Consider the following 19,063-nt stretch of genomic DNA (forward strand, 5'->3'; position numbering starts at 1 on the left):
CTGAACACGGAGAATACTTGAGCATGCTCAATTTCCTTTTACTCGGGTGTTCAGAAGCAGGTGCCACAAAACAAGGAAATGAGATGAAGAGAATTAGAGAAGCCATCTCATCCAGGGCTGTTAGATTCTCAATCATGAATGCAAAGTAATGAAGGGTTTAGGGGATTTCAGATAGCAGATGGTAAGCAACACATGGTCATTCAGTATTCACTAGTTACTCACTTTATATCTTGGATACTGTAACATCTATCCTTATCCACATATAGCGTGTTTCTATTGAGTCCCCTGCATTTTACCGGTAAAACTGTTCGCCGTCAAATAGCGGCGAAAGGCGGATAACGGTCAGTTTCCATTGCACGTTGTTTACCGGTAAACACTGATGAACAGCGCCAATTGACACACCTTTAAAGTTTGCCGGCGAAAAGGTCGTGGCACTGGGGTCAATCCTCGGGTCAATCGCAGCATTGTGGATTTTAATATTGTAGTATTTTCTTAATTGTTTGGCTAAAAATGAGGTAGCAAACATGAGAAAAGAAGACTGAAGAATAATGTTTTTTTTATTGGCGTTTTCATTCGTTCTCGTACATCAAATTATGTCATTGGGAAATCCCCCTCAGTGATATCGACGTGCCAGTACTCAGTATTGTTGCGCACAAAAAAAATAGGTCTTAGAATTTAATCTTTCACAGTTTAATTTCAGTTAATTATTTATAGCAAATAGTAATTTAACATCAACAACATAATATTAAATTCATGAAATCTTTCTAATTTTCTGAAGCACACACCGCCGCGGATATCCGAGTTGATTTCTATTTTTTTTTTCGCATGCACAGCTGGATTCATCCGCTGATGTTGTTGTTGTTGTTTTATTTCATGGCTTTTACTAGGGTCATAAATCATAACCCATGTTAAATATTTAGCATGATATGTATAATGCAGGGATAATGCATTATGAATATTTCTTCCCTTTAGCAAGTGAGTCAAATATTTGTATGTGATTAGGCCTAAGAATTTTTGCGAACGGAATGGTATAATCATGGTATAATACATAAACAAGCTAGCTCATTGATGATGCAGAGGTCAATTTCGCGACTCAACTTCCGCTTTTCTTCCCTGTATGCGCATTCAATCGAACGGAGTGAGTTTCTATTGACGCTATCGGTAAGCGTCGCTATTTTCCTTCCTCAAGAAGGAAAACGTTACCGGTTAAAACTCGCCCCTGTTTACCGGTAAATAGCGGGAAGGTCAGTTTCTATTGAGCAGAAATAATCCCTTTACCGTCTTTTTACCGGTAAACGGTCCCAATAGAAACACGCCTATAGCCATCAGGCTTTAAATCAATTACAGATTCTCCTTTTCACCCATACCACTGATGCTCTCTCTCCTATCACCTGTCAACCTATCCCTTCCAGTAAAACAATCTAACATGATGGACTATGTCCCAAGAAACACCAGACAAGTATAATCTTCAGGCTTGTCCAAAGTGAGTCCTAAATCTATAACCCCAGGTACATCATTATGAACTACAAGTACAAAGAGTGTAAAAAAATTAATGTAAATAAATATTACAATAGTTTTATATGGAATTATCTTCCTTCAATAAGATGTGGGCAATGGGCATTGATGTGCTAGATAACATGACAGGGTTGAATTACATGAAAAGTTTGGGTTCAGATTAATTTAGATTTAAAATATGGACTTGTGTTGTTCAAAATATACCAACACAAGGGGGATGTTGACTGGATCTGAGTGGACCACTCTTCTGGACCATACCCAATTATACAGCCTACACAAAATAATGCTGCTGCATGCCTGCTGCACCAGGCACGTTGCAGACCTGTTCAAGACAACTCAGGTTTTCAGTGATCCAATTTTGATGCGGATTTAGAAATACCGTCTGGATAACAAAAATGGAAATTGAACACAGCACATGACGGGAATACAAACCTAATACTTTTACAGACCGATGCTCTTCTGGCTTTTTGCCTTTTCATAGGCCTCATGTTTGTGACTCCTCCTCAATCACCTCTAGCAAACAGCAATGTAATACTATAAATCTATCTGTGATGGGTGGCTACCATTTCTGTTTAGCTGGATGCTTTTCATTTTGCTAGGAAGGGAAGCTTCTACACATGAACTTCATGAACTTTGGTTGTACAGTTGTACTTAAATTATATTCAATTATGATCACATATTCTCCCTCTTTGCTGAAACCACTGTACTACACAGTCAAATCATGGTCAAATATAACCAAAGGTGCTAAAAGAAAAGTGTAATTTGTAAATAAAAATTGTAAACTCTACATGTATTAACCTTCAGAAGGGAATGGAGACAATTTAAATATTTATAAAAGCATAAAAAGCTTTATTGCTCTATCAGCTCTTTTTAAAAATTATTTTGTGAAAAAAAAATCTCAATGGACATTAAAAATTTATGTTCATTTTACACCTTTTCTCATTTTATGAAGATGTCCTTCTAAAATTGATCCTTGAAGAAAGTTATAAACCAGCTTTTGACCAGTGAAATTTATTTATCTATACCACCTTTTATTATAGCTTTTATAAAAGGCTGTCATATTGGCAGAAGATCCAGATTTGTTTGACCTTATCTGGTTGTAAGTTACTGTTTGGCAAAAGCAATAACAGACCACACATCACAAATTATGACAACCACATAACTCCTGTCACCATAATTTTACGCTTCATGACTGATCAAGTAATATTTAAAGATACTGGTACCAAAGTATTTAATACTTTGCTGGTACTTTTCATCCTCCCAAGTATGTAAAAACCTTTGATCATTGTGTTTTTAAATGAGATTGTGTTTTTAAATGATATATTATTCATAGTCAGGGGGCAAGGGGGGGGGGGGTAGAAACTTTCCTTAAAGATCCCAATTTCCCCAATATCTTACTTATTTCTTTACTTTGTCATGCATGTTTGTGGTGAAAGCATTTTTTGTCAACATTTTCAAGGGAGGAGATTCCAGGATTCCGTGCATTTTCCAGTTCTGACAGTGCTAAAAGAGCTGCATTTGTACGATCACAGATCCTTAAAATATGTGCAATTTTTTTTTGTATCTTTGTAATTTGATAATTATGACAAATGTACATACTACATCATCAATATGTTACATAAAATGCCTAGCTTTCCAATCCAACCCCTATATTAAGTGATTAATTCCTGTGCAATGAATGCACAAAAGCTAAAACACCAAAGTGCTTAGGCAGCTTAACGAGTTTTCTCTCGTTAATAATCCTGGCCCATCCTAATGACAGTTGCCATCAATCTATCATGTGATTGATGGCAAAGATATCAGAAGGAAATGGAGTCCGCTCTGTTTATACCGGCAATATTAATAATTCCGTCCCGTTTTAGTGGTGCCTGGTTGCTGAAGTCGTAAAATCAGCACTGTGAGCTTGGATTTGTTTAAGCGCAGCGACAAATCAGGTGGCGCCGCAAAATAATATAACCAAAGTTTTTACACAACTGAGAGCTCAAATTATGCTTGTTATTACAAGTGAATACTTTTACATACTTTTTAAGACTAAGATATTTGAAAGATATTTGAGAATTCTTTAAAATCATGAAATAAGATCACTAAATCTTCGAATTTCGCTTTTGCAGGTAATTTTATGAATAGTACACCTAGGCTATTTTTTCTTATTTTACCTTGAGAAGTTGAATTAATACAGAGTCATGTAATTTTATTTGGTTAAAACAAGTTTCACAGTTAAATCTTGGTGTAGATTATTCATCCAGTACCGTAGTTCAAAACATTATTTTGTAAATTAAATCTAATACGGGAACTGAAATTTGCAACTTTCACAGTTGCGCACATTTGGTATTAAGAGCTGCACCAGTTGCTTTTTTTGGGGGTAAAATTAAATCTAATACTGGAACTGAAATTTGAAACTTTCACAGTTACGCACATTTGGTATTAAGAGCTGCACCAGTTGCTTTTTGGGGGGGTCTCTTTAAAGCATAAAAGCAGCTAAAAATAATTGTGCATCTCTTTCAGGTGGCTTCAACATCAGACAACATGTTCAAGTTTCAGGCAAGCTGCACAGGCTCATCCAACAGGCAGTCATAGGCAGGGTGTGTGATCACAGATCTGTGGTGTGATGCACCCCAAAATCCATCAAATGGTCTACCCGTCTACTTTTCCATTTCTTGAGTGAAAATGGTAAAAAAGAAAGACACACAAAAACCACTTGTGGTGGTAGGGTTACAGTCCAACTTTAAAATGAAAGCATACTTTTCCTGCTAGCGCTACAAAAGTCCCCCACTGCCCTCAAAAAATAATAATGAAACATGGCAAAAGGGCTTGATAATTCTACGAAAAACCTTCGACCACAGTATGGCATTTTCACTTCTTCTCTTTAATAATAATGGATGAAAATTATTAATGTGATTTGCCCAGGCACAAGTTTCCTGAATGTCAGCAGGAAATTGCTCAATATTCGGTACTCGATCTACCTCCGGAATTCCACTTCCCCTTAATATGATTCTCTCTTTTGTTTTTCGCATACACAAACGTGATCAACTAAAAGCAGTATTTTAATAGACGGACAGCAATTCAACTACAAACTAGTATCCATGTGAAAGACATATTTTGCTGCAAAATGCAGACTTCAGAAAATATGAATATCAGAACATTACTCATTGTCATCTTGGCAAGTTAATTTTTTAAATAAACTTCATATTGCATTCACGTAATGATTCTATTGGAAATCAATGTTGATCATCTCTGACAGCCGGTCATTTGCTATTATATTCACGCCCACCTTACAACAATTAAGCCCCTAATTGGTTTTTGATTGTTTTTGGTACCACAGGTGAAGTTCAATTGCAATAATTCTCATTAAAGGTTTACAACAGATTCCAAGGCTAGGCCAGGAGGAGGATGGTATAGGGTATAGGTAAATTAATATTTACTAGACCTTTATCTGCTCTCTGGTCTAGTTACTGCCACATTTGTCGCCTGTAAACACTTTTTTGGAAGAGGAATATTTAGACAAAACTGAACACCAGATATTCTTGCAAATATTAACCACCCCCTAACTATCATTAAAATATTTTTTATTTCACTCTTGTTAATGTCATCTTTTTATAAAGAAACAAAAGATCTTGATGAAACCCTGCAAGGCTTCGATATTGGTTGTTGTTGAAATACATGCATGCATACATGTTGTGAAATCTTCCAGTTTCTCTGCAAATCTGTACCACACAGGCACTCATCAACTGAATACCTTGAGTTGCAAAAACACTCGTTAAAATCTGCTCCATCTGTTTTGGAGCCTACAAAAGCTCTAATTGGGCAAAAACAAGCAATGGTGATTTGCGCTGATTTGAATGATTTTCTACTTTTAATATGAAACATTTTTAAATGGAAGTACCATAAAAATTAAAATTTTTATGGTACTTCCTGTCTTTAAAAAAACAAACCTCTGCACAAAAGTGAGTTTGTTTGTGTAAATTTAGCTACCCTACCTACCATTTAACTTTTGTGGCAATTTAACTTCACAAGCTGACACCCTTCACAAAATTAACAAAATATAAATTACTGTGAAGAGTTTGTTTGGCAGTATCCCACTTCTATTTTGAGTCCAACCGAGATGCAAACTTGACAGCACACAAACACTTACCCTGCTTACTTGCAAAGCATTTTGACATTTCAGACCCCGCTGACTCTCTCAGTGGTTTGATCGCATTAAATTGTGTTTGTTTTTGATGTCAAGTAGCGCTACTACGCTTGTTTGTAGCGCAAAATAAAACGGCATGCTTGGATGTCTGACTGATGGGGTATTTATTTCTTTTACATCAGTAATTGTATTTCACGCATGGTTACAGTAGTAAGAAGATATGCTTTTACTTTTAGCTCTTGATCTTTGACAAAATTTGATGCATGTTTTGCTGAACCATGAAATGATCTCAGCCTATAGGCCTATTAGTCTTTCTCGCTTACTTATTTACTTAGCAACCTTTTGGTCTTAAATGGACATATATATTGAAATACCAAAAAGGTATGATCCCCCGAGTGGTGTCAAACGAAAGAGAAAAAAGTAAAGAATATAATAAAAATATTTTCCCACCCGCAGGTGATACTTCATATACGATAAAAACACAAATTAATTAATTGATTCGATTTGATCTTGAAATGCATGCAAATATTAAGTTCATAGCAAAAGACACAGGACATAAACCATTTCTGCTCCTTCATCTACTAAAAGGTCAAACAACCAATTCAACTATACATGTAGCATAGAGATCACAAATTGGTGAATTGCCTAGATGTCACAGGCAAGCTCAGCAAGTAACCTCTACTAATTGGTACATATTAAGTCTTCTATGCAAATGGCAAAGCATTGTATTTGACTCTAATTGACCGATGCCATACCTTATTACAGGACTGTCACCAATGATTACTACAAATACCACTTCACCACTAGGCTACATAACATTAAGATATTTTTGCTTTTGTACAATGAATAGTTTAGAATACAGCCACAAATGTACCAAAATTACAAACGAGGACAGCCTATAATTAAAATAGTTGGAAGTGCTACATTAGTGATTACATGATTTTACAAATGGACTAATTGGATTGTAATTAAGCAATAATGAAATACAGTTGCTGTGTCAGGTAATACGCTAAAATGTCAAATGTAACAAGTGGTTGAAATGACATCTGGTTGGTCTTACTCATTATGACTGCTACACATTGATGAACATGCTAGGGAAGTGCTAAGATGAAGGATAAGGTTTCTGATAGAAACATGAATTAATGCAGATGGAGAGTGGCTGTACCTCCTCTTTCCATACATTGTACTAATTAATTTGATATCATTACAACATTGTTCTCAAACTTATTTCATCATTTGCGGTGGAATGATACCTTTTGCTTTTTAGTCTAATCCAATATACGGTAATTACAGCAAACTTTTTTACAGCAATATATTACAACTATAAAGCTATTAAAGAAGAAACCTTGTTGCAATTTTAAAATGAAACTGAATGTGCCAGAACACAGCCATCACTTTTAGCTTCTAAATGATCATTAACCTGCTCCAGATAATTACCTATGTAGGTCTACCCATACAAAAGATCAAATCAGTTGCATTTTTCTAAATTTATCTTAAACTTTGGTCCTATTATAAGGGTCATGGGAACAGGTGGGAGAGGTCATGCCTCAGAATTCTCTAACAATTACTCTGAACTTTTCTTAACTTCCAAGTTCAATCTGAGCTGGTGGTATTGTATAGTTTTAGCTTACAATTGAATAGAGTTAAAACAGCAGGTCAGATACATTGTATACAGGTAAATATAGACAGCATACCAAAAATTAACAGCTCTTATGGAATAGAGCAGAGAAAGCCAGAGAAGTCTGTGACTTCTGAAATGTTGTCTTACAGCAGGATTTTACTGTACAAACGGTTGATGGTGAATGCGAGTTAATTTGGGGGTGATGGGCCCATCAGAAGAAACAGATCGGGCGAAGGATGATACGGGATGAAGCGAGTGAACCTCGTGGTCAACGGTCTTTTGAGGTGGTAGTGGTGATGTTCCCAGTTGAAACAATACGGCTGAAGATTTAGTGGGTGAGACCTGAAGTCATTTTAAACTGTAATAAGCTACAATACAATAATACTTTCCTTCCTCCAATTTGGAGTAATCTGTAGTGACTCTTTTTCCCTATCAATAGATTTAAAATGGACATCAATTTTATATAAATCAAACAGTACTTTTCCCCTGGGCTGAATATTTTGAACATTAAAAATGCTGGGGAATAATAAAAGCATGCCAAATATACAAAATAAAAATTGTTCAATATTTACCTTTTTCTTGTCCCAGGTAATTGTTATCTTCTTTATCGGTTTCCCATCTGATATGTTGGAATTAATACCACATTCAGAGCTGACATTCTGTAAATATGAGAAAAATAGAAAAAGGAAATTGTAAACTTCCATGTATTTGTGAATGTATTTTGAAGGCTGTCAATGTCCAATTCTAATAACAAGTACTATTGATTTTGTGAATTGAAGACCACAAAGAACTAGGTCTATGGTTTTCATATTCTTACATTTGAAAATATGCATACTGTTGAAGGCAAATTGGGTCACACATTGTATGAGGGGTTTTCTTCAAATTTTTTAATTTGCATAAAGTAATATAGTAGCAAGCAGCGAGCACACCAGCACGCAGTTCATCCGTCTCTCAATAGTACCTAGTAAAAGCAACAGAGCCCGATGGTAAAAGTATAAAGAATTGAATAATTTTGAGTGATTACAGTTCTGATAGAACATATTTTGGTATTATTTAGGCCTACATGACAAAAACAATACACAGATATATCAAAATAAACTTGAATGAAAAGATCAAATATGTGATATTTTTGTTGCACACACACAATTTACAGACAATTACAGCTAAATATAGACATGCATGTTATGCACAAACAACATCGAGAGCGACATTGAAAGTGACTTCCCTTCTTTGAAAGCGCAACTTCTCCATCAAGAAAAACAAAGGGAGCTGTGGTAAACACAATGTTTTTGTTAACAAATTGTTTTTGTTTAGTTTGAATAATAAGTAATTCTAGGTTAACCCAATAAAATATTAGGAAACTAGTTTGCTATCTATGTCATTGCACACTGCATAGCACATTTGCTTTTCCATGAATGAGGAACAGTGTGTACTATTAATTAATTAGTTTTGCGTTAATTAGATTACATCAGGAACTTCCTTTCAGTTATCTCTGTGAAACCAATAGATTGTAGGAAACAGTCAGCAATGTGTTTACATACTGAACATGTTGTAGGTCTATACTGTCACAAAGATTTTAATTGCATTAAAAATTAACAGAAAACAACCACAACAAAACAAAACACAATCTACATATCTGCTACCCAGTATATTTTGTAACAATTAACAACTTGTCATGGTGCAAAATTACAGGGGTAGGGCCTTGTATTTTGAAGGCTGTCAATGTCCAATTCTAATAACAAGTACTATTGATTTTGTGAATTGAAGACCACAAAGAACTAGGTCTATGGTTTTCATATTCTTACATTTGAAAATATGCATACTGTTGAAGGCAAATTGGGTCACACATTGTATGAGGGGTTTTCTTCAAATTTTTAATTTGCATAAAGTAATATAGTAGCAAGCAGCGAGCACACCAGCACGAGTTCATCCCGTCTCTCAATAGTACCTAGTAAAAGCAACAGAGCCCGATGGTAAAAGTATAAAGAATTGAATAATTTTGAGTGATTACAGTTCTGATAGAACATATTTTGGTATTATTTAGGCCTACATGACAAAAAAACAATACACAGATATATCAAAATAAACTTGAATGAAAAGATCACAATATGTGATATTTTTGTTGCACACACACAATTTACAGACAATTACAGCTAAATATAGACATGCATGTTATGCACAAACAACATCGAGAGCGACATTGAAAGTGACTTCCCTTCTTTGAAAGCGCAACTTCTCCATCAAGAAAAACAAAGGGAGCCGTGGTAAACACAATGTTTTTGTTAACAAATTGTTTTTGTTTAGTTTGAATAATAAGTAATTCTAGGTTAACCCAATAAAATATTAGGAAACTAGTTTGCTATCTATGTCATTGCACACTGCATAGCACATTTGCTTTTCCATGAATGAGGAACAGTGTGTACTATTAATTAATTAGTTTTGCGTTAATTAGATTACATCAGGAACTTCCTTTCAGTTATCTCTGTGAAACCAATAGATTGTAGGAAACAGTCAGCAATGTGTTTACATACTGAACATGTTGTAGGTCTATACTGTCACAAAGATTTTAATTGCATTAAAAAATTAACAGAAAACAACCACAACAAAACAAAACACAATCTGCATATCTGCTACCCAGTATATTTTGTAACAATTAACAACTTGTCATGGTGCAAAATTACAGGGGTAGGGCCTATAAACTTTCCATTCTGTTGGGAATGAAAAAAAATAAGGACTTTTGGAATTTATGAAAAAAAAGCCTGTTTGCCCATTGAAAAACATGAAAAAATAAGCCCTTTTGCAAAAATATTATGCAAAAAGTTAAAATCCATTATTGAACAAGGTGTATGGAATGATGAGTATGGAAATGCCAAATAATGTCATGTGAATTGTAAAACCATTAAATAGCATGATACACAGTTATGATAGTATGCATCTGCCTTGCATTGACAACATCCCCATGATCAGTGATCACCCACACACCCAAATGTTTTGAACATGAGGAATGATAATCTGCATCTGTGATCATCAAGGACTGATCATTAGTATACTCATCATTACTCATGTACACTCAAATTGGTGGCTGTGGATTGAATATTTGCCACACAATTATAGCTAAGAAGCCACTGCTGAAAGCAGATATGGAATCCAAGGTTTCATCAAATGTAGTCATGTTATGATGCATGTTCGGTCATCTTACATTATGTACGCACGTAGGCAAACTGAGCTGCTCACAGATGGAAAAGATGATCCACCTTGTATTAATCTGAAATGACACTACAGTACAGGTCTTTCAACTAATTTGTTTCTATCATGGAACACTCAGCAACACACCTGTGCAAGAAATTAAGCTTCAAATTTGCTTATCGATAGCTTCACATTTGAGGCTATAGTCCGAACTCCGAAGCTATCGAAATCTAGTAGAAATTGATGGCAAAGCATTACACCATGTAGAGCAATGTAAGTTTGCAAGTTCACACTAGCCGATCACAACAGGTATAATCACATCAAAAATGTTGCTCAAAAAGTCAAATTGCACTTCGCTTCAAAATAGGCAAAACTTGCTCTAGAAGATTACAGTTGACTCATGAAATAACTTTTGCATATCAAATGTCGCTGCTGATCTACCAAAAAATGACAGCTTCGGACTCTAGCCTAGCCTAGAATGCGGAATTATTGTTGTGCAAATTCAAAGCTAGACTGGCAACTTACGCACTTCACACACACACATGTACTTGGGGTTTACCTACCATTTTTGTACAACTACAACCATGACAACAAACCAGGAAGATAATATTAATAAAAGGTACCTACCCACAACAAACTTAGCTTCAAACTCTATTTCCCATGTATTATGATATCGCCTGAAACTGATGATCACTGCAATTGCAGGCAATTATCGTAAGGTGTAACTTTAAAGGTTTAAAATAATCCTGATGTATCCCAACATTTCTCACAAGTATGTCCTATGTACTATTCCCATACACACTCAATACCAGACTACACACAACAACAGGTAGTACATGTGTGTAAACACAATAGTAGCCCAGTTGTGTTGGGGGCATGATACGCCCACCCAAATTCCAACAAGCTCTTACTTCTTTTTATACCACACATTCCTCCCATTCTCAATCCACCAATCATAATACAAGACTTAGCCATTCACTCATTCCTCATTCAACCTATCTGGCCTTTCATTCCTGTAAAACTTTCACTTCAATTCCACACACAGTATTTTTCCCATGATTGCATAGTGGGCCCATTCCATGTCAACTCCAGGGATGTGCACCACAGCACCTCTTCAATTTTGTTCTTTTTCCGTGTGGTGGTAGATATTGATGAGAAAGTAAAATCCTGAAAATTTGAGCTTCATACTCCATTTTCGTTTTCCCGTGGCATTAATTTGAAATTTAGGGGTCAACTCTAAAAAGAAGGCAAACCTTACTAATGTGTTGGAGCCATAAATGTATAAAGCCAACCCTTTAAAATGTTATCCAAGAACATATGTTCAACATACCTGAAGTTGATGGTGGGGTAAATTCTGACATTGGTTTTCAGGGGGGAAAAAAAAAAAAAAAAGTGGTTTTGCATGGGTAATATCTCAGGTAAATGTATTCTAATATGCTCAATATTGATAAGAGTAATGTCCTACTTTGGGGCTCTGACTCCAAAAAATTGACGCTAAAATTATTTTTCACTTTTTTTGCCAGTTCTGACCCCTTTGGTTGGTCCTGGTTGGACAATATTGCATTTTAGGGCCCTATACTTTTAAAGTAAAGGAGTCTACAAGTTTTCTGATAGCAGATTTGAATTCTACACCAAAACAATTTGCCCCAGGATACATACTTTTCACAGTTTTAAAGGGTTCTTTATACATTTATGGACCTCCAACATCGCTCTTGATATTCAACACATTTTTACGTTTGCCCCCATAAATTTCAAATTGATGCCACGGGAAAACGAAATGGAGTATGAAGCTCAAATTTTCAGGATTTTACTTTCTCATCAATATCTACCACCACACAAAAAAAGAAAAAAATTGAAGAGGTGCTGCGGTGCACATCCCTGGAGTTGACATGGAATGGGCCAGTGGTGGTTTATTTCCGAGCTTTTCTGCACCAGTGAGTCCAAAAAGCCACTTAAATCCCTATAGTGATCAAAATGACCACTCAAACTTTTCTCTCTCTCTTTCAAATCAAATATTCCTAAAGGATAATAAGAATTCCTTTGGTGCTAATTCTTTAGTTGTGGTTTCTGTCAAAAGAAAATGTAAACTCATATTCATCTACTGATGACAACTGAACCAACTTATTCAAGTAACAATCTCATTGATGAAGACAGAGTGCAAATAAATGCATTATTATGTGTCCATAGATGAACATGTTTGGGAATAGGTAGGTTTCCAAAACATTGAACACATTTTTGTTTGGGACAACCTGTTACTCTTACCAAAACAGAATATTAAGGAGCATTTGTGTGGTAGTAAACAAGGATTTCCACAACTATAGAAACTAATTTGTAAACAATTTGCTCCATTTTAACATATCAAAGAATATTGTGAAGTAAAGGGATATGGGATTTAGTTCTGAAGAGAAGCAGTACTTTATTATCACCTTCTACTGTAACAGGTACTTGCCAAGTCCAGCGCTATTAAACAATGCAAGTATTAGCTCGCCAATTGTACATGTATGATATACATATTATTGCACTAGAGCTTCACACAGCTGGGATGTATAAGACGCATGACAAATAGCGATATGCACACAATTTATATTTCACTGATTCAATGATATATACCGTGTGCAATAAGTTCGTTCCCCCCCTACCCAAAAGCATTTATAACATGTTTAAAATGAAACTCACACAATGCATTTCAAGGCTACTTGTTATTTGTTATGTTGTTACATGAGTAGAGATGTTAAACAAATTTATTTGAAGTCATAGGATCCTTGGTGGTCAATCACCATGATACCTCCAAACCACGCTTGCCACAGAAATAATGTCAACTAATGGCACAAGAAGTTCCTTATTCTTATCTAGGCTTTGCCATACACTCTGGACTCGATCTGTAAGTGGCGTTATGATTTTGCAATAAGGAGTTTCAAAAAAACTTTCTTTTAGACTAGACCACAACATTTCTCTATTGGGTTAAGACCTTCTTCTTCCATTCTCTTGCAATTTCTCTCTCCTTGAACAAGCCATTGTCGGTTTTTTTGGACGCCATCTTTAAATTCTCCGAGGTTTGGGGTTCTTTAAATTCCTCAAGACACACGCCTGTCCGCACTAGAAGAAAATTAAAATGGCTGGATAATCTTTACAGTGTGTATGCCTTAAGAACATTCATAGCAAGTAATCCTGAGGGCAAAAGCTGATGGTGCTCTAACTATAGTGATAATATTCTTAGAGCAAACCGGACATAAGGGCGGAACGAACTTTTTGCACACCGTATATATATAATGTAGGCCTACACATGAGATGAGTTAGCAAGCACTCGATCGGTGAACTCTAAATAAAACCGGAGATCTCCGGATTTCATATAAAAACTTAAGTTTTACAGTATTTAAAGCACTTCAGGCTTAGTCTTTCACATGGTATTTTACTTTTAGTACACTGGGCATTATAATTAAAAAAAAAAAAAAAATGTAGAAATTCAAATATTTTCTGGACTTCCAACTTCCCCACTTAGTACCCTGTATATTAGAGCCCAGTAGAAACGACCTGATGAAGCCATGAAGGTGAGATTAAAATGGAAGTGAAGGTGAATTCGCTGTTTCCCAACTTCACCATGACCAAGGGGTATGGGTAGGGCACATGTCCCCTTATGTCCTTTACGATATGGTATGCTATTGCTTACGTACAACATGAAGGCTTTTATAAAACTGAAGTCAGATCTATGAACTGTCAGTAGTATTTTGTTTGAAGAAGTGAGAACAGAAAACAGAACAAGGCGAAATGTGTGTGTTTATAGGTGTGTTGGGTTGGGGGGAGGGGATAAAATTGTAAAACATTTATTGCCAAGCCAGGACAGGAAGTTAAAACTACAAGAAGTACTTTTACCTCCTGCAATCTGAATGAAATGATTAAAATCAGAAGTCACCAATCAATGGTCATTCACTATAACAAAACCATATTATTATAATCTTTTGAGACCTTCAGAAAATAGCAGAATCTTAGTCTATTCACATATTTAACAAAAGTATTCTAAAGACTTAAAATACCAGAATAAAACCATTATTATCATTATGCTTCTTGATCAAAAAGTGTTGCACTATTGTGTAACACAAAAACAGTATTTCCACTCTGAAAGCTTTACATTTTGGGAGCCAGAGTCTCCCTCTGGCTACGATTTAAGCAAATTCACATCTTGTGTATTCATAGAAGGGTCAGGGAATTTGGGATCAAGGATCTAGTATTCAGATTTTCTTCAAAGGAATACTACTCCATTCAGTTTCCTCTTTAGGTTCAATCAGCCATAATAATTGGCATAAATTATCCATGGCAGATGAATTTTGATGTCAAATATCTTGGGTGATTAACTGGTCTGGATTTATAGAGTATCATCCTCAGAATATTATTTGGCACTAAAAAGGGATGCTGGAAGCAATAACTGCATTCAGTCTTCATCAGAAAGAATTTCATTATATCAAAGATGACAGAGGATCAAATTTTAACCATGAAGCAAAAAGACCCAGTCCACACCAGTATTTGATTTTACATCATGATTTCCCGATGACACAATTATGTTGAGAGCGTTCACACACTGTCAGCATCTCATCATCATTTCATAATCACTTTCATTCATACACACACCACAGCAATTATGAAGTCTATTGAGCAAACATGTTTGCGCACACAGGTAATTACAATCATGCTAAAAATCAGCCCAATGATGGAAATTTTCATCATTAGCGAATGATGACACATTTGTAATGTAGTATGGTGACGACATCAACAAGTGACGACATTGAGCGGACACATAATACCAATTAGATAATACAATTATGACATGATATATTGTAATCAACAGGAAAAAACACAGTAGTGTGGATTGGGACAAAATCAAAATCAAAAGTGCCCAACTGAAATCATGCAATGCTAATTCTTAGCTAAATTTAGTCTCATTCTAATACTATTTAAAACCAACATCACTTGAAATCACAACAATCACTTGAATTTTTTTTAAAATCAAACCTAACAATATTACACAAAACTATTAAATTCTGCCTGATTAGGCTTACAAGTTCCATTATTATAATATATTACTCTATTATTTAGCTTCCCTGGGAATTTGAGAGTTTCCAGGCCTGTGCAGTGATGCATGGCATCCTACCAGTTTGTTGGTCAACAAACTTTCCAATAAAACTCTACATACAAACCTTACACAGCTGGTCATTGATGCAAAAGCTAGAAATACCAGCAGAAAAATTAAATTTGACGCTATAAGGCCAAGTAAAAAATAAAACATGTTTCACGTCCGGGTTTTCGAAAAAAAGGAGGAGGAGGGGGATTTTTATTTTCTATTTTTTATCGCAAAATTGGTGTAAATACCCATAATTAGAGCTGTTTTAGTGTATACAAAACGGCCTGGAAAAAGAAGGAGGCCCTTTTTTATTTGTTGTTCTGAGAGTTATACTCCCTCCAATTATCATAAAATTTTCCTAAAATTTTTCTTGTATTTTAATATGGCTATAGAAAGCATTCCAACTTCCTAGACATATTTTTTGAAAAGTTATAACTGAATTTCAAAAAATAAAAATATATTTGAGTCACTCGTATACCAAAGTGGTACGCATGCTCGTCCCCAAAAACGTCGAAAAAGGGTTGATTTTTGGCATTGTGGTGGCATCGACGTTTTTAGAAAAAAGGGTGCTTTTCAGGTAAAATTTCGACGTTTAAGGTATCTTTTTTCAATTTCAATGGATTTGTTTTTGAGTTTACGCCATTTAAGAGTCCATTTTAGTTTCTTGCGCCGAATTACACCATATTTTAGGGGTAAGATTTTCAGAGCCTTACGCCAATAAGGGGGGAAATTTGTCTAAACTGGGTTTTATCATAGAAGAACGAAATATTGGCGATCACATCTCTTTCTTCCATGGTTTTATTCCGTGGAGTCAACTAAAGGTAATTCCAACTCAAAATAGAAATCTATTATAAATCTGACTTTTGATTTGGTTGTCATATGTTTATCAATATTGTTTTGATGAATTACTGCAATATGATATCTAAAATTTATTGCAACACTTTGATCAATGATCATCCAGTTGAGTGAATCAAATGAATTATACAGAGAATAAAATTTTCAAGAAAGCAATAACTACAAATCAATGCTGAAGTACTGTAAATCAAATAATTTGTATTCCTTCCCACTGAAAGAAAATTCATATCCTCCAAAAATGGCAAAGTCATTTAATACTACATATTTGTCAAATTAAATATTGGTAATAATAGGCTACAAATGGAAGTATAGGGCCTTGTGATCACATATTTATGGGTTCAAAGTGACCCTGTCAGAGGTAACATGTAGTGCAAGACACTTTATCTTGATTGTCCCACTCCACCCAGGTATGAGGAGCTGTTAAGTGTTATATGGGGTAGCCATGCAGCATTGGTAATTGCTGGTAGTTAGCAATATAACAGTCAGCTTTATGTGATACCTGGCAGAAGAAAGAAATATAATGCAAATGTTTTATTGATATTTTTACATTCTCAGTGATGATCAAAATATCTAATCCCTAGGTCTTGGATCTTATCCTATATTAAAACTCATTGTTTGTATACCCTAGAAAATGTAAGTTCAGAAGCCACACATTACTTGCACTTGCTATTTGCCTTCTTGGCAAAGAGATTATACCCAAAGAGTACCAACTTGAAATTGGCCCATTTGTAACGCTGCAAAGCTGCCATATTGGTTTGTAGCTCATGGAGGGCAAATAGCATATACATTGTACATTGATCAGCAAGAGACTGAAATTGAATGATACTTTGCATCGTCAAGCTTCAATGTTATAAAGGTTTGCCTATGTAGCACCATGGTAGCACTTATGCACATTTTTTGGCACAACACATTACAAACAAAATGCAAATATCTACACACGTTGAATTAAAGTTTGCTGGGCACATAGCAAAATAATCCGGAGGGACGCTATTTTCCCTTCCATGAGTGACATGCAAATATGGTGGGAGTTGGTACTCTTTAGTTCTATCTCATTGCTTCATGCCTTGTGTACATCCAACAGAACAAACCCACTCCTCTCCATTGTATATGACTTGTAATACATTTTGTTTAAAACAATGATTGAAAGAAACCCTAGAGGCAAGTGAGCAAGTATTAAAAATTTTGCTAATGAAATTTGAATTTTGATACACTACATACAACAGAATTGATAGTATATTAGCCACATTATGCATAAAATATTGGTGTAACTTAAAAGTTAGAATTCATGAGTTAATTGTACTTTCTTGTGAGCTCATTTGGAATCCATAAAATGGATATATGTTTTAGTAAAATAGGCATGAAATTCCCTCAAGCACTTGAACAATTACCTAATTGTGCATCCAAATCACTGAATCTATGCCTTGCAATAAATATAGTTACTGAGCACTACAGCTATCCTGCGGGGGAAACACAATCAATTTTCTACCATGTCTTCTCATCTAAAACAAATTTTTCAATTTAGAAATTTCCTGCAATCATGCAATTTGTGTGCCAATTCAGAGCAGGAATATTGATTGGAAATAAAGTAATTGTCTTTTTACAGATTCTATGTTTTTGAAAGAATAGTTGTTACATACGTTCAATCTTCATTTCTATGAGTAGACTGTTTGAACAAGCAATGGATGATTTCCAGCAATGACTACATAATAGAAAGGGAAGACATTTGCTATTTTTGTTCACTGCTTTCAAATTAAAGTGAAAACTAAGCAATAAAGTTATTTTTAAATGTTTAAATCTTGCACCTGAATACATGTTTCTTCAGCAAGTGATGTACATACAATTGCCATATTATTATGTAGCAAAATATTGTGAATATCATTTGATCAACTTTGGTGGTGGTGAGGGGTGGGGTCTTTGATTCTGATCCTTCTTCTCTCGTAGGACAAGTGCTGTGCAGGACTAGCAAAAGAAGGAACTTCTGGAATCAAAATTAAACATACTGGTAAGTAACATAGTAATAAACTTTGTAATAATAGTTTTATAATTATCAGGTCTTCCATGAATTATCCAAATATTGAAGGATGCATCAAAATATTAAATTGGACATTCAATCTTGTTAGATGCTACCATGCTACAATGAGCCTAAATCCTTTTTTTATTTTAAATCACCGAACACACCCTATGACATTTACACAGCTATCAGACAGCATCATGCATCATGCGCAATTTGGCGAATAATTTAATAATGCACTTGTTTTTGTACACACTGCCAAATTGAGAGGACAAGATTAAGCTCAGGGAAGAGGTGAATGATATTTTGTTGTTATTCTCATGTAGAAGATGAACCATAATTACAGCATTGCTGAAGTGTGGTTTTTGATCTCTACAGTGTATTAAAACACTCAAAATATTGCCCCACAATGTGTATCTTCTTTTTTTTTTTTAATTTATGTCTTATTTAACCTGGGTATCAGGGTTTTCTTTAAGCATTTTGCTGAAGGGGTATTTTCAAATATTTTTGACCCTTTCAATTGTGAATTTTTCCTCTGAAGGAGTCAAAAACATTGCATAAGGGGTATTTTAATAATATTATTTTTGAAGACATTTTTAACAATATGTTTGTTTTTGGAGCCATAGGCGAGAT

General features: G+C 35.1%; 1 pseudogene; it reads right to left on the bottom strand.

Annotated features, from left to right (window-relative positions):
- LOC140171213 (uncharacterized) overlaps window positions 1–19,063 on the bottom strand; it is an 87,203-nt pseudogene that overhangs the window by 19,762 nt on the left and 48,378 nt on the right.

The sequence above is a fragment of the Amphiura filiformis genome, chromosome 15 (genome assembly GCF_039555335.1).
Source record: "Amphiura filiformis chromosome 15, Afil_fr2py, whole genome shotgun sequence".
Classification (NCBI taxonomy): Eukaryota; Metazoa; Echinodermata; class Ophiuroidea; order Amphilepidida; family Amphiuridae; genus Amphiura; species Amphiura filiformis.